General features: G+C 42.1%; 1 protein-coding gene and 1 long non-coding RNA gene across 3 annotated transcripts in view; one reads left to right on the top strand and one right to left on the bottom strand.

Annotated features, from left to right (window-relative positions):
• NSMCE2 (NSE2 (MMS21) homolog, SMC5-SMC6 complex SUMO ligase) overlaps positions 1 to 16,596 on the bottom strand; it is a 217,098-nt gene that overhangs the window by 121,746 nt on the left and 78,756 nt on the right. The gene's annotated exons all lie outside the window — the stretch shown is intronic.
• On the top strand, positions 4,100 to 6,748 carry LOC131494607 (uncharacterized). Its single transcript, XR_009253482.1, has 4 exons — positions 4,100 to 4,823; positions 5,725 to 5,963; positions 6,328 to 6,433; positions 6,574 to 6,748. It is a non-coding gene; the product is annotated as an uncharacterized LOC131494607 (long non-coding RNA).

Raw genomic sequence — 16,596 nt, 5'->3', positions numbered from 1 at the left:
AAAACTTGGCTGACTAAATATGGTGAGCAGTTGTACTACTGGTCATATAAGTACATTCAGATTCAGTGAGCTTTTATTGAATACCTACTGTGTGCTGGGCCCCGCACGAAGACTTTAGGTTATCTTCGTACATTTCTATGGACGAGACCCACCTACACAACTGTAATAAACACAGAGTGGCTACTGGGCTATGCTGAGATTTATCTGGATTAGCCCTTTCAGCTTACAACCTGAGAAGCGCTGGTTAACTAGACCTTGAGTTAATTTTCCAGCCACACAAATAACTCGTTTATATACCTCCCAGACCTAGCGGCAGAGGGTCAGTGTGACCACGACACCGGAGAATGCTATGGCACGACCTGGCAGCCTTCGCACCTTAACCTAGATCCTCTAGATCTAAGTAAGGCAGGATGATGGAATCCCTTTGGGATACAAAAAGCACCTTGGTGATATTTTTAGCACCCACAGGGTCCAAGCCAGAAAGCCCGGCTTTAAAGGTTCTCTTTAACCACAGAATAAGGAACTACATTTCACATTCAAGGTTTGGCAGCAACCCAGTTTTCAAATGTTAGGTTTTCATGAAATCACCATATGTCATAGGGAAAATTCATATTGATCTCAGCTCTTTTACTCTTTCCTTTATCGGGAAGAAAATTCTAAGGCGATGTAAATGGGTAAGTGAATTTCAGTCTTCTGAAAGGGCTTTTCGGGTGTGGCTGAGATAGCTAACTTTGAAAACTTAGCAACACAGGATACATTATGAGTAAGTTCTTTACTTTTTTTTTTTTTAAATAATGATGCTAACTCACCAGATCCTTCTGAAAGAGTCCTTTTATTAATTTCAATGAAGTCAAGTAGAGAACAAGTTGTAATATGAAACACAATTTATGCAACTATGTTGAAATTCTCTGCCAGAGTTGCATCTCCCAGTGTAAGAATTTTATGGTAAAACAGTTTCAAAATAATATCAAGCATTAGGTTAGGCTCATTTTGGTTTTAGGCTATCATAGGAAAACTCTCTTTATAAATCATTGAAATCCTCAGGCAAAATGATAGTGCCTTTAAATAGAAAAAAAAAAAACCAAAAAACAAACAAAAAACAACCCATGTTCCCACAGATTATAATAAAAGAGTTGAAACTAAGCCTCAGTTGAAATTATACTGTTAGGCAACTCCAAAAACTAAACACAAAAACATGTTAAAATAAAAGATTGCAACACCATGGGAAAATCAATCTCATATATATAGTTTTAGATTCTCAGCCATCCTGACCCCAGCTCAGATGAGACCAACTGACGATCCTTAATAGTTTTCCTACAGTTGGCCAACAAGCTGTTCACTCCCTCCTCAGCCACACAGTTACTCGGGGGAAGGCATGCGATACGTGTATTTAAAGGGCCAATAGAAATCCCGTGGGTGGGTTTGGTCTGCCTTTCAAAACCAATGAACTTCCCATTATATAATCTCTAATAACAAGAGAGCACTTTACAGGTCATACACCCAGCTTAACTACAAGGCAGGCTATGTTACATGCCTCACCACATTAAAAAAAAGAAGAAAAAGAAGAAGAAGAAGAAAGAGGAGGAGGAGGAGGAGGAGGAGGAGGAGGAGGAGGAGGAGGAGGAGGAGGAGAAAAGAAGCTTTCAGGATGGCACATTTCCATCTCATCAGCTAATGTCAGAAAATTAATGACTCCTACTTGGTAGTACTACTAAGCTCGTTTTTTATAATGATTTTCAGGAAGTATGATGTTTTTGATCAGAAAAGCCCAAGCATCTAAAACAAAACCTCCATGACATTTTATTAATTCTTTAAAAGATAAAGTAAGTCTTTTAACCACAGGAGAATTCTGAGAATCTAGCTTTTCCAGAAAGCCCAAGAAAAATACTTCAGTTTCACCATTCTCAAATTCATTTGACTTTGAAACAAAATAAACATATTACTCTATTTAATATCGTTGCACAAGCGAATTCACAAGAATGAAATCTGTTCAGAGTTCCTAGAAAAAATGTAGCAATACAGGCTGCCAACTTGTTCAATGTCAAGCTCTAGGCAATATAGCAGCACTAGCAGTAAATGACTCAGAGTGAGTCACGCTTAAGCTATTTTTGCTTTTAAAGTACTGCCAGGCACTGTGTTAATATTCAACCCAGAGTAAATTTAGCCCAACAAGAAAACAAGTGTTTCCATGGCTGCTTCTTCACAGTGTTTATGGTATATATGCAGCCATTAGGCACAGGAATCCAGCCAGATAAATTAAGTAGAAATGCTCATCTTTCATTTACATCCAGGCTTCGGAACACTGGAAACACTAAGTGCAACTCAGGCTATTCTTCCATCTCCTTCTATCTGCTCTTCCAGAGACCAAACAGCCAATATGTAGAGAGTACAGCATTAATCATTCATATAAAAGTCTGTGTCATTAAAGTACCTTCAGTGGATTGTTGTTCATGGATTTCATTTGGCTCTGTATTAGGAGGCATAACCGGTCACATGTCTCTGATAGTACAGCCACAGGAGAAAACAACACTTACAAAGTATCTAGCAGAAACAGTAGAAAACGTGGTCTACGGATGTCAACTGGAAACATTATATGGTATCATGTACAGTGAATGATCAGAGTCTGGTAACGTAGTAATGTGAACACTCAGAACGTGTGCAAAAAACTTTGTGGGAGATGCATGGCTAGCATCTGATCTGAAACTACCTCAATTTTTCAGAACATGCTAATTTCTATTACAAATGCACATGGAGTTAAACTTGAGTAGCACAATGAATTAGAAATAGATGCTAGGATGGGGCACCTGGGTGGCTCAGTCGGTTAAGCGTCCGACTTCGGCTCAGGTCATGATCTCGCGGTCCGTGAGTTCACGCCCCGCGTCGGGCTCTGTGCTGACAGCTCGGGGCCGGGAGCCTGCTCCCAATTCTGTGTCTCCCTCTCTCTCTGTTCCTCCCCTGCTCGCACTCTCTCTCTCCTTCTCTCAAAAATAAAGATTAAAAAAAATTAAAAAAAAGAAATAGATGCTAGGACTTTCCCCTAATGAGACACACCTGTCTGTTTATAGCTGTTAGACTCCTTGGCATTACCGACAGACTCTATGCTACAGTTCGACAGAGTGGTGAGGTATTTGGCTCAGTAAAAAATATGGAAGCTAGCCATCTCAGCACCGGTTTTCGAAGTAAGATACATGCATGTGCTGTGGTATGCAAAATCTTAGAATTTCTATTTAAAACTAACTTTTACCTAAAAAATGGAAAAAAAAATATTAGGTTCCGCTAATAATGTACAGACTGTATGCAGAACATGTATAAATATACAAAATATCGGGAAGCGGACGCTCCCTCTGATAGGGGAGGTCAATGAAAAATGCACAGAGACCCCTGCTTTAAGGAACACAGCCTCCTGAAGGAAGGAGCCTTCTCTTCCCTTCACGTTCTCTTCCGGTATAGTTTTTTACGTGTACATGGTCACTGGCATAAAGGAAGTACAGGGGAAAAGGCTAGGTCAGCAAGCAACTGGAGAAGGCAGAGAAATGGGAATGTGAGCAAGCCAAGTCCGGAAGACAGCCGCACAAAGTACCTTGGTGCAGCTGTAATGACAGGACAGAGCAGACAGTCACACAGCCTCATCACGCTCTTATCAAGACACCGAGAACCACAAAGACTCTCTGAAAATGATCACGGAGGTTCAAAAGCTATTTTCAGTGAAGAGCTGGGAAAGCCTAGCACAAGTGTAGTCACATAACAGACATCTTTCAAAACAAAACATGTGTTTCTTGGAGAACAAGTGCAAAAAGGGTTCCTTGGTGCAAAAGGTGGAAGCTCTTACGATAGTCTCTAACTTGCCTGAATGGCAGCTTGAATTCCCACGGAAAGTATCTAGTGCAGGGGTCGGCATATAATAGGTGCTTAATAAAGCTTTGCAGAACAAACAGATGGAATACAAAACTGCATACCCACAAACATCGAACTTAAAACCCACGCGGTGTAAAGCTCTGTATCTGTTACCTAGATGTTTATTGCATAGGTAACTTTTCGAATCTAAAAGCCCAGGGGACCACAACTTATCAGAATTTTCTGCCTCCTGAGTCCCTGGATCTCTGGTTTAATTAACTCTAATAGCTCTGGGATCCTACTCATCTTTACCCGAAAGCTTACCTGAGTGCAATATAAACAAGTAGTGAAATGTCCACAGAAGGAATATAGTAAAATCTGAGCAGAAGCAAAGACGGCGGGGGATGAATAGTTGAAGCTTGAGATTTTCAGGGCAGCGAAACTATTCTATGTGTTGTAATAGTGATTGCATGACATCACGCGTTGGTCAAAAACCCACAGGCCATCTGATCCAGTAATTCCAATTCTGGGCATAAAAAAATTGAAAGCAGCGACTCAAGCAGGTATGTTTATACCAATCTTCATTAGCAGCATTATAGCCATGAAGCAGAAACAACCCAAGTGTCTACTGACAGATGAATGGATAAACAGAATGTGGTTGATGCGTACAATGGAATGTTATTCAGCCTTAAAAAGGAACGAAATTCTGATACACCCTACAACACGGGTGAACCTCGAAGACACTGCTGTCCTAAGTGAAATAAGCCAGACATACTTATATGAACGAGGTACATAAAAGAGTCAAATACACAGAGACAGCTGAACAGTGGTTACCAGGGGTGATGCAGAGTTACTGTTCCATGGGTACAGAGTTTTGGCACAGGATCGTGAAAAAGCGCTAGAGCCAGAGACGCATGGTGGTGATGACTGCATAACAATGTGAATGTAGTAAACACCGCTGAACCGAACGTGGAAAAACAGTCGAAATGGTAAGTAAATGTTAGAAATATTTTACCATCAAAATCCCGTCACAGAACCGTGTAATACAGTGACCTCTAATGTAAATGATGGACTTTAGTGAATAGTACTGTATTAATATTGGCTCCTCAATTATAACAAATACACCACACTAATCTGTAAGATGCTAAAAATAGGGAAATGGGGAGGAGGGGAAAGCATATCAAAAATCTCTCTATTATCTGCTCGATTTTTCCGTAAACCTAAAACTGCTCTAAAAAAGAAAGTGTGTTAAATAAACAAGAAAGAGCTAACCAAAGGAGGCTGTTCTGTAGCAAAGTCCTTTTTTTTTTCCCCCCCCCCCACCTAGTGCCCTCTACTGTCTCCCCAGAGACCTTCTTCCTCATCTGGGACCCAGAGCCCCCACCGCTTAGCCTCCTTGCCTATTCTGATCTCATCTCATACTCGTCTGTGTGCACATTAGTCCCAGAGGCCTGGACTCTGCATTCTCTTGCCCCACAGCCAAGGATGCTATTACTATTCCCCAGTCTGTCTAACTCACTACGACCTATGACTTGTCTTGACCTCACTGTCTGTGTATATTCTGGCTGCAAGTGGCCAGCCTACTACTGACCCTTGGTACTCTAAACCTTGATACAGTTCCCTAATTCTGTCTACTAAGCCAGTGTTTACCTTACTGTAAGGCCCAACCCATCCCAATGGTAATTAAATCTGAGGAGTGCTGGGGGGAAGGATACTGGTATGAAATGGTACTAACATTCAAAAACATTTCTTAAAACAGAAATAAGAGTTCTTTTTTTCCCCCTTTTTTTTAAGAGTTCTTTATTCGGTGTGAAATGCTTCTCTACAAAGCTCTGAGGGGCAGGACTTTAGCTTACCTTCCAATCTCCTGCATTAATTCTATGTTCACAGGGTGGCCTAAACATCAAGCGAGAACTATAAACTTGACTGCCTACCAGGGAAAGACACTGAAAGTGAACCAGCAGAGGACAAACACGAACGGTCAGAGCAGTGACTCAATGAGAAGCACAATTCTTACCTAAATGCATTTTAAAAACAACAAATCTCAACACTGTGCGAGCCAAAGAAAACTTACATCTCAGGCTAATGTGGCCTACAGACTTCCAGACCTCTGTGTGCTTTGCCAAATGGTGCGGGACAGAGAGGGGGTGGAGAGGGGGAGAGGGAGGGGGAGAGGGAGAGGGAGAGGGAGAGGGAGACGGAGAGGGAGAAAGAAACAAGAAAGGGGAAGTATGAGTGCCTTATGTAGACTCTACTATTTAGGACAATAAATTTGAGCTGAATCACTCAATAAAAATGTTTGTTTATTTATTAAAAGACCAGAGACAAGCTTAGGCCTATGAAAGATATGGGCGTTCAAATCACATTTCAGAACAGCTAACCCTCTGGCCAAGTGAGAACACAATTAATAACATGACTGGTCTCATGCACACTGTTGAGACACAGACAGCCCCGTGAAAGGACATTCTTCTATGGGCTTCATTTTACTTCCAGTCTCCTCGAAGGGAAAATCGTGTGGCAGAGAATAAAAGCTTAAAAAGAAAAAAAAAAAGCACAAATCTCCAAGATTCCTTTCTCATAAAGGGGCCTACTCGTACAAGTAAGTAAGTTCTTCTCTTCCCTATTCTCGCTTTCTACAAGAGAACTTAACTATGACCAGCTATTATTTATGACTAAATGCAATTTTTGGATTAGAAATATTGTTACACATTGATCCTAAGATTAATTTTTTTTTAACAGATTACATGAGGTAAATGGAACAAAGCCTCTGCATGCCTACCTTGCGCATCTGACTTAGCAGATGAATCAGGACAAGGCACACGGGGTACAGGCCTTGGAGGTCAGAAAACAGGCCAGCATTTCATCAAGCCTTGCCTCCTCAGCCAGGTGTTTTGTGCAGCACATAATATACAACTGTAACCCAACAGCTAGAAATGCTACTTTAAATTTTTTTTTTTTTTCAACGTTTTTTATTTATTTTTGGGACAGAGAGAGACAGAGCATGAACGGGGGAGGGGCAGAGAGAGAGGGAGACACAGAATCGGAAACAGGCTCCAGGCTCCGAGCCATCAGCCCAGAGCCTGACGCGGGGCTCGAACTCACGGACCGCGAGATCGTGACCTGGCTGAAGTCGGACGCTTAACCGACTGCGCCACCCAGGCGCCCCAGAAATGCTACTTTAATAAAGGAAGTATTCGGATTCTGTGAATCAGTACTTTCTAGCCTACCGTGTCTCTCTCTTCACCTGATGGACCCACCCGAAATTTACAAACTATCTAACATGTCAAAATACTTCAAACTCTCGCAATGACCTTCAGTGGTCGCGTATGGAACCTCTGACCTGAATCCTCCCTCCCGTCAAATACTTCAGGCTGGCTAACAACCGCCCTGCCCACCCCGTTCTTCTCACTTTGCTGTCTGGAGAGGTGGTATCGTAGCCTGGTTATGAACTAGGCCTCCCGGCACAGCTCCCACCTGGCTCTCAGTGCCTCAGCTCTGCAGGGACAGTCTGTTAACCCAGCCAAGTCCCCGTACTTCTTCATTACCCCAAAAGGGCATCTTTTGAGAGATTCTTCCTCCCACGTTCTCAGCCAGAGTGGATCCAGGAAGGTTTTATCTAGGCCTTAGTAGGAAACAGACCATAAAATCTTATTGGTGCCTTTAAGTGAATTTGTGTTAGCATCTCTAACAAGGCAAAAGTCAAAAGCAAACAGGCTGGGTTTGAGCCCTGAAAATGATCGGTATATAGAGTAACAGATGCTAATAATGTTACTTGAAATATTCAACACAAAGGCAGGAACTAGTGTAAAATATTTAGAAAGCCATAACCCTCTCTTCTTCAAAGTGACATGGATACATTCTGCCCACTTAGGATCATCGATCTATAAACACTCCCAGAGCACTGGGTGTAACTGAGGGGAAACAACACAAAGATGCAGAACAGCATGACTCTATTTGTCACACCCAAACCTGGAAGGGACAGGTACATGCTCATGGGAAAGAACGTCAGAAACAAGAATTCTCCTGAAAGTTAAGAAATACAGAGTCAATGCAAATATCAGATGATCTGATCAGATGATCAGCAAAGCACGGATAGTGCGAGGGAAATACACGGAAATGTTCGAAAGGATAACAAACACTAGAAACAGAATAAGAACAGTTTATCTGGGACACATAAGTGGCAAAGGCCCAAAAGGTGTAATTAAACTTGAAGTGGCCAGTATGTAGTAGACGGGCTCTCCCACACATTGTTGATAGAAATTTAAATGAATATAATCTTCATGGAGGGCAATTTGTCCTCCACAGGACAATCAAAAAATTCACATATGCTTTGACCCAGCAGCTTCACCAGCATTTTTCTTACAGATATAGACCTACTTGTGTGGAATTTTGTCTGTGGAGTGTAAGACTATTGCAGCAATGTGGGTAATTGTCAATTATCCTCATCATCAGGGAACTGGTTAAAAATTACGAGCTACCGTGTAGCCATTAAGAAGAATAAAGAAGCCCTATTTGTACTGATATGAAAAGAGATCCAAAATATTTAAGTGATAAAAGCCAAGGAGAACAGTATGGCTGACATGATACCATCGAGAGACATACACACACACAGAGATAGTTCTACAGGGATACAAAAGGAACAGGCAACAGTACCTGCCTCCAGGGAGGCAAAGACCCTACTTTTCACCACATAGTCTTGTGTACTTAGTAAATTTTATACTATATGCATATATTACCCAATCAAAAAGATAAAAACTTTAGAGAAGGGCAGGGAATATATGTGTGTATTTAATTAAAAAAAATTTTTTTTAATGTTTACCTTTATTTATGAGACAGAGAGAGACACAGCATGAGCAGGGGAGAGGCAGAGAGAGAGGGAGACATAGAATCGGAAGCAGGCTCCAGGCTCTGAGCTGTCAGCACAGAGCCCGACGCGGGGCTCGAACCTGTCAACTGCGAGATCATGACCTGAGCCGAAGTCGGATGCTCAACTGACTGAGGCACCCAGGCGCCCCTTTAATTTTTTTTAATGTTTACTTATTTCTGAGAGACAGCAAGAGCAGGGGAGGGGCAGAGAGAGAAGGGGAGACACAGAATCTGAAGCAGGCTCCAGGCTCTGAGCTGTCAGCACAGAGTCCGATGCGGGGCTTGAACTCACAAACCGTGAGATCATGACCTGAGTCGAAGTTGGACGCTTAACCGACTGAGCCACCCAGGCGCCTCTGTGTGTGCATATTTATATAGAAGAAGTGCTACAGAAAGGAGCAGGCTATCTTGAGCAGAAGTGGGTAGCAAAGGTTTCCCACAGAAGGCACTCTGAGTGAGATGCGCCCCGAGGAGGGGGGAGACGGAGGTGGCCAGGGAAGGCTGCGACTTGCCCCAGAGGCCAGACTGCAGAGGGAGAAAGCAATAAGAAGCCAGTTTTTGTCTGCAAAGTGGCTCAAAAAAAGAGAGATGAGCATTACACAGACACTGAAAAGCTACTCCCTTCCCCACACTTCTCTTCTAGTACTTTCCTCTTAACGGGGCATGTGTATGAATGTACAATATAATCCAGCCACTTACTGAATGTCTATTATGAGCCAGGAATTCTGCAAGATACTGAGGACATAAAACTTAGTAAGGCCCAGTTCTTGTCCTCAATGAGCTCTCTATCTGAGGAAAATGCAAAACTTAAGAGAGGAAGGATTCCAGAGAGAAAGGCCTGACTTCCAAAGGAAAAGCAGTGATAGACTAGCTAATGATGTTTGTGTCCTGTAAAGGCCACTTAAACAGTGAAATACTGCCTTTGATTTACCAAAATAAAAATTACGATTCTTGTATTCTATTATTAATTACACAGGTAAGTTTAGCACTTTGGCAACCGGTGTATACCTAAGTATTGTACTATTCAGTTGGCAGTAAGTAAAATGGATTATAATCAATCCTTCTCCTTCTCAAAATAGTTTAAATTGTTTAAACAGGACAAAGGAGAACAGAAAGACTGAAAAGCAAATTTACCTGTCAAAGTTAGGAAAGGAATCTCCTCAATTTCTTTCTACCAGCTCAGCTCTTATGTCTATCTGGACACACGTGCAGAAAGTACCAGCCAACATTACTTAATGGGGGTTTCCTTACTTTGGTTAATTTTGGATTTCCTGATCAACAAGAACACACAATACTTGTTTCTAGTTTTTAAACCAATATATGACTACAGAGCGCTGTTCAATGAAAATGAAAATGTTCAGTGCCCTTATGAAGTAAAATAAGTATTCCCTACTCAATTTTCCAACCAAGCGACACAAATATCTGATAAAAAGATTAAGCCCTGGCACCATCAAAGGGAAAAAAATTTGCCAGCCATCTTCCCAGCATAATGTTTTCTATAGTCTTCCTACTGTATTATCTCATGCTCTTTAATATTTGCCACTTTAAAAGGCTCTCTCTTTAATTAAATAATTATCTTCTTGGGAAAACACAACTCAGTCCTAAATTGAGTAGGATTTTCGCCTCTCCACTTATTCAAATTCTCCCTCTTCTTCAAAGTCTCGTTCAAAACTCATTTTCTCTATGAAGCCATCACCTGTGGTTTCAAAGCACTCTCCTACTCAGGTGTTAATTATATGAATCACACATCCTGGCAGTTGGTCATGTGCCTCCTATTCTTTTCCTAACTCAATAGCGCTCTGTTCATATTTCTCTCATGGAACTTATTATTTCGCTTTGAATTACAGTGGTTTTAAGTATCTGTTCCTCTGCTCCACTAAAAAGACTAAGCCATGTCCATCTGTGTACGATCTTTGATTAAAGCCCAGTCCTTGACACATTAATAATATATGCTTCTGGGATTGAACGGGCATACATTTTGCTCATCCTATAAGAATACAAATTTGTTGAAAGATTATGCCATGTTTCTTTTTTCTGTGTTCATAAATACCTATCCCAGTGCCAGGCACCAAGGAGGCACTCAAAGCTATTCAATAAATATTGTGCAAGTAAACCAGTTGTAGTCTAGTTTTACTTATGTTAAATTATCTCTTCAGTTGCTTTGGTATCTGAATAAACATGTCCCTGATCAAACGGATGACTCACAAAAGTGAGGTTACTTCAAATACCCTTCGCTTCTGAGAGCTGCATATTGAGAAGAGACGGTTGGTAACACACACACACACACACACACACACACACACACACACACACTGTTCCAGTAGTTAAAATCTGGTATTTGAGTATTCGAAATAAACAAATATGAATTGGTGTGGTAGGCTGAAAATCTGGCCACAGTACTTCTGTCTCCTCCCATGGAGAGGAGAGTCTGTTCCCCCACCCCATCAATCTGGGCCACCTTGAGATTGCTTTGACCAAATGTCTGGCAAAGGTTATGCTGTGCAATTTCCAAGCTGGGGCCTCCAGACACTTTCTGCTTTTGCCTTGAGGCTCCTCTCTCCTTTCTGCCTCTATGTGAACCTGAACCAGCGTGCTGGAGGATGAGACCAGAGAGAGCAGGGAAAACCGTCCTACCTGAGGGTGCCCGAGACCAAGAAGCTCCGAGACACTCAGGCAGCTGACTGCAGACGTGGCAGTGAGCCTAGATGGACCAGCAGAAGAACCACCCAGCTAAATCCAGCCCAAATGTCCAATCCACAGAATCACAAGCCAAATAAATGGTTATTTTAAGGCACTAAGTTTTGGGGCAGTGTGTTCCACAATATTAATTTCTATCCCAGAGCAGCTTCAGCTTTACAGCCAATGCAAACCATTCCTAGATGTGTCATGTTTATTTTTAAATATTCTTAAGATTCTAATTGTTAAATAAAATATTCTAGTTGTGATTACAGCACAACTTCTAAATAAAAAGTAACTGCTATTACCAGATTTTTGATGGATTTTTTAAAACCTGTTCTCCATTATAAATTATTACACCTCATTTCCATCCCCCTACCCACTGTGAGAATTATTTAAAACAACACAGTGCATTTCTTGTTTACAAAACTGAATAGTGGAAGTCAGGTGTGAGCTCCACTCTTCCTTGCTTTAAACACCCGTATCTGGAAAGGCCAAAAGTATTTGTTAATACTTCCAACAGAAAGTAGAAACACGGAAAATAGACAATGGCCAATTCCACACCCCCAATCTCATTAGATTATAAAATTTAGTTTATGGATTTTGAGACATGAAAAATAGGAATAATTTTCCATTCTGGACTGAGAAGTTTGTGCATCCTTGGTAACTGGAAATTCAACTAAAAGAAGCAAATGATGTCAGGAAGACAAACTCTTTCTCCCTTTAATGCTTTTGGCCCATTGCCCCTCGGTCCTCCTTCTAGCCACCTGAAGGTTCCTTGCTGGCTCCTCCTTTTCTTCCTCTCCTTGCTCTTGGACTCTTCTCCTTGTGCGGCTCATCTACTCCGCCCTCCAACTATCACCTGGGAGTACGTGGAGAGCCTTTCTCTCCCTCTCTCTAGCCGTGGTTGGACATCAAAACTTTCCTAATTTCTAACCATTTGTCAAAAATCTATGCCAAAACCCAGCACCTTAAACACAGTATACTCGACAAAATCATTCTCCCACCAAAAGACCGGCAACTCATGAGACATCTCGCTACTTTTAATGGTATCACCTTTTCCCAAGTTACTCAAACTAAAATCCTTAAAGCCACCTTCAACTCCTGATTCCCCTATGCTTGTTATTATTTTAAATAAGTTGACAAGTCCTCCAGATCTTACCTCTGCAACACCTCTTGCATTAATTCTCTTTCCCTATTCCCCTGCAGTAATTCAGGATATGGTTAGCACTTGACTGGATCATTATAACAAGACCTCTTCCCTTCCCAATTTATCCTATATACCACAACGAGATCTACCTTCTTAAAGTCAGAATCTAATCAGATGGCTCACCTAATGAAAAACTTAACACTCCCCATGACTTATTAATTAAACTGTCTTATTCAAGGCAACAAATAACTTTATAAATGAGCCCAGTTACCCTGGTAATCTTATCTCCCATGTACTTACAGTCTAACTGGATTACCTGCTGGTCTTCATGCCCTGTGCCTCTTTCTACTTCATTTCATGGCTTACAGTATTTCCTTGCCTGGTAATGGTGATCAAACTACATATACAGTATCTCTATTCCTCTAAAATTTAACATGATGAAACATTTTCTAAACATTTAATTTTTTTGATTAACGATTTCACAAATCTCAATTGCTTCCAAATTCCAAATATCACTGAGAAATATCTTTGCATATGAAATGCATTTACATTTTGGATTATTTTATTAGAATCGAGTCCCAAAAGAACAATTACCAGCAAAACATTATAAAATCTTGACACACATTCTGTGCCTTTAATACTCAGTTGACATAGTTGTCTTAAATTACCATTGTGTTATCAAAGCTTAGCCTGATCCTCAGATGTAGTTGGTGTGTTTTATTAACTACAATGTTGGCATGCATAACCTAGAATTCTAAAACGCTCCTCTCAACCTTCTGCTCCTTGAGGACCTCCTCTTCTCCAACTCTGACCTCCAGCCTATGCAATTATCAGAATTCAGCCGTAGGCCATTGGCCCTCAGAGCAAAGCCAAAGAATAGTTAACTGCTTCTTAAAGCTTGGAATTCTGAAAACATAATAATACACTTTCTATTTTCAGAGGTGGGGCTATGGCAGGACTTGCTAGTCAAGTCAACTGAGTCAGCCAAGATGAGAAAGTTAATGTATTTCAGTCAAGTATGTCTGTGCTGGCATGTACTATCACCCAAAGCACTGCATAGAGATATTTTATTTAGGGGCGCCTGGGTGGCTCAGTCGTTTAAGCATCTGATTTTGGCTCAGGTCACGATCTCACAGTCTGTGGGTTTCAGCCCCGCGTCGGGATCTCTGCTGACAGCTCAGACCCTGGAGCCTGCTTCGGATTCTGTGTCTCCCTCCCTCTCTGCCCCTCCCCTGCTCATGCTCGGTCTCTCTCTCAAAAATGAATAAACATTAAAAAAATTTTTTGAAAACCCAATATTTTATTTAAAAAATTTTTTTAATGTTTATTATTCTTCAGAGAGAGAGACAGAGCACAAGCGGGGAGGAGCAGAGAGAGAGGGAGACACAGAATCTGAAGCAGGCTCCAGGCTCTGAGCTGTCAGCACAGAGCCCGACGCGGGGCTCGAATTCACAGACCACGAGATCATGAACTGAGCCGAAGTCGGATGCTTAACCGACTGAGTGACCCAGGTGCCTAGAATATTTTATTCTAAAGGATTGTTTTAATACCTCTTCAAGTATCAAATAATAAATCGGGTCTTTTAGTATTGGCTTCCACTCTGCACACTATTCAAACAAACAATGAGCATATTTCAAAGCCACCATAAACTGCTTCAAATTCTTCTTGTAAACAACTGCATGTTCGAATCCTCCTAATTTTTGATATCCAATATCATTGTCCAGATTAAAACTTCTTTCAAGATCCCATTTTATAGATGTGCACTTATCCTACCTTGGGGAAGACCCCCCCCCCCCCGAAGTCAGTGATATCTGCATTTAAGGTAGAAAGATGGATTTGTCCTAAGCAAGTGACAAGAGACAGAGACGGGGGGGGGGGGGGGGGCGGGTGGAGAGATAGGGAGAGAGAGCAGAGAAAGCAGTATCCTCCACAAAGTGATCAGTGAGCGTGAAAGTCCGCAGGTAAAAGAGAACACAATACCCTCTGGCGATGGCAAGTGTCTGGATCAAAGCGGTGAGCAGAGTGGTGAGAGAGTGAACAGAAACCTGGTGCCACAAGGGTCTTTTTATTCTGGAAGGCTCGGGGAGTCTCCAGAAGACCGCGTGGCAAACAACCATGACCCTATCTTAGGATGATCCATCACTCTGGCAGAAACTGGCAGAAGACAAGTCTGCTGCAGGGAGGACGTAGGAGGCTGAGAGTCACACTGGAAAGAGGGCAGCAGTGGCAGTGGGAGAAGAAATGCAGAGAAGACTGGTAGAGGCTTTTGGGAAGGGGACTAGACGGCACATCTGTCTAGGAGTAATTCCTATTCCTCTCTTTGTGGAAATAATCTTTTGCTTTAGGTAAATGTAAAATAAAACCACTGTGCTCTGAAGCAGAAAAAATATATACCTAAATAAACTACCACTGTATTTTCTTGGCTCCACATCAACAAATGTAAAAAGCATCGTTAACTTAATAATGTGTGAGGAGGGAAGTCAACGCTACCACATAACAGGAGAGAGGGCTGTGAAGGCTGATGGTCAGGGAAGGAATTCAAAGCTCTAGAGTCTAACTTGGAAATTTCCTGCTTTACGCAACTAGAATGAAGTCAAAGAATAGCCCCCACTTCCCCGTGCCCCAGCCTCCTACCCCGGGGGTGGGGGTGAAGAGAAAGAAAGTACTTCTCATCGGTGAGCACTCAGTGGTGAAAGTGGGTGAGAAGAGTTGCCAGGAAGTCTGGGAATACCCCCTGCCAATTGGCAGCCACACTTTGACCCAGACTGCGGTCATCAGCCAGGTGTGCTAAAGCAATCTGGGTGAAAAGGGACACCGCACCTTGCCCCATCCTCCCATTCCCAGGACCAGTGTGGGTCACAGTGTCTGCTGTGGAATATTTGTTCCCTGGAGAACATTCACTCAATGCCCCGAGTATATATGAAGCGCTGGGCCCACGCTGGGTGCTATTCTAGGCACCAGAGATGATACCAATCAAGGCAGACAAGGACCTGCTCTCACTGAACTGACATTCTAATCAAACTGCACGATAAACACTAAGAATTACATAGTAAAGAAAACTGATTAATGCATCTGACCCTGGGATCTTTATTATCATTATCTCTTTTTGAGAGAGAGAGACAGAGGGAGTGTGGGCAGGGAAGGGGCAGAGGAAGCAGGAGGGGAGAGAGGAAAGGGGGGGGGGGGAGAGAGGGAGAGGGAGAGGGAGAGGGAGAGGGAGAGAGGGAGAGGGAGAGGGAGAGAGGGAGAGGGAGAGAGGGAGAGGGAGAGGGAATCTTAAGCAGGCTCCACACCCAGCATGAGCCCGAAGTGGGGCTTGACCTCAGGATAAGATCATGACCTGAGCTGAAATCAAGAGTCAGACGCTTAATCAACCGAGCCACCCGGGTGCCCCAGATCTTTATTATTTTACCTAAATAAATAAACAGACCACATTTATGCTGAAAAACTCTACTCAACATTTTTCATCAACCCTCTAGCTCACTCTCTTGTTTCTTCTCCAAAGTTTGCATGTCAAGCTCTAGGCCCTGCAATCACAGGTGACCGGTTTCCTTTTTCTCTCACTCCCAAGACATTAATTATTTCCCTGTGTTCCTCGAACCTACCACAGTGCTCTGCATATAGGAGTAACTGTTTACTAAAAAAACAGAATTTAAAATAAGTCACTGGGTGATCTATTAAAAAAAAAAAAAAAAAAGCTAAGTAAATAGGTTGGCTCAAACAGCAGAGCCAATTTTCTCCAGTTAAATCTCATGTGTATACACAAAAGAATCCCTAACACAGTAAAGGAACATGCAGCAGTTGGGGAAACTTGCAGCTCTGGAACATATGCTCCATTAGATTTGTTCATAACGAACGTATTTCACCAGACACAGGGTGGTTCGCTACGTGAATAGCGTCGTTCCTTACACTTCACTCCCTGCTTCGCTATCAAGAGATGGTTGCCAAAACCAATATTGTACTGAAAAGTGATTTGTTACCTTTTCAACATGTTTTCTGTTCACACCCTTGTCAATGACAGAATATTACTTAACTACTAAATAGTCTAACAATATTTTATCTTTCATTTA

This window comes from Neofelis nebulosa, chromosome 14, assembly GCF_028018385.1.
Source record: "Neofelis nebulosa isolate mNeoNeb1 chromosome 14, mNeoNeb1.pri, whole genome shotgun sequence".
Classification (NCBI taxonomy): Eukaryota; Metazoa; Chordata; class Mammalia; order Carnivora; family Felidae; genus Neofelis; species Neofelis nebulosa.
Note: the sequence above shows the minus strand (reverse complement) of the source record. Positions and strands in the feature narration are given on the sequence as shown.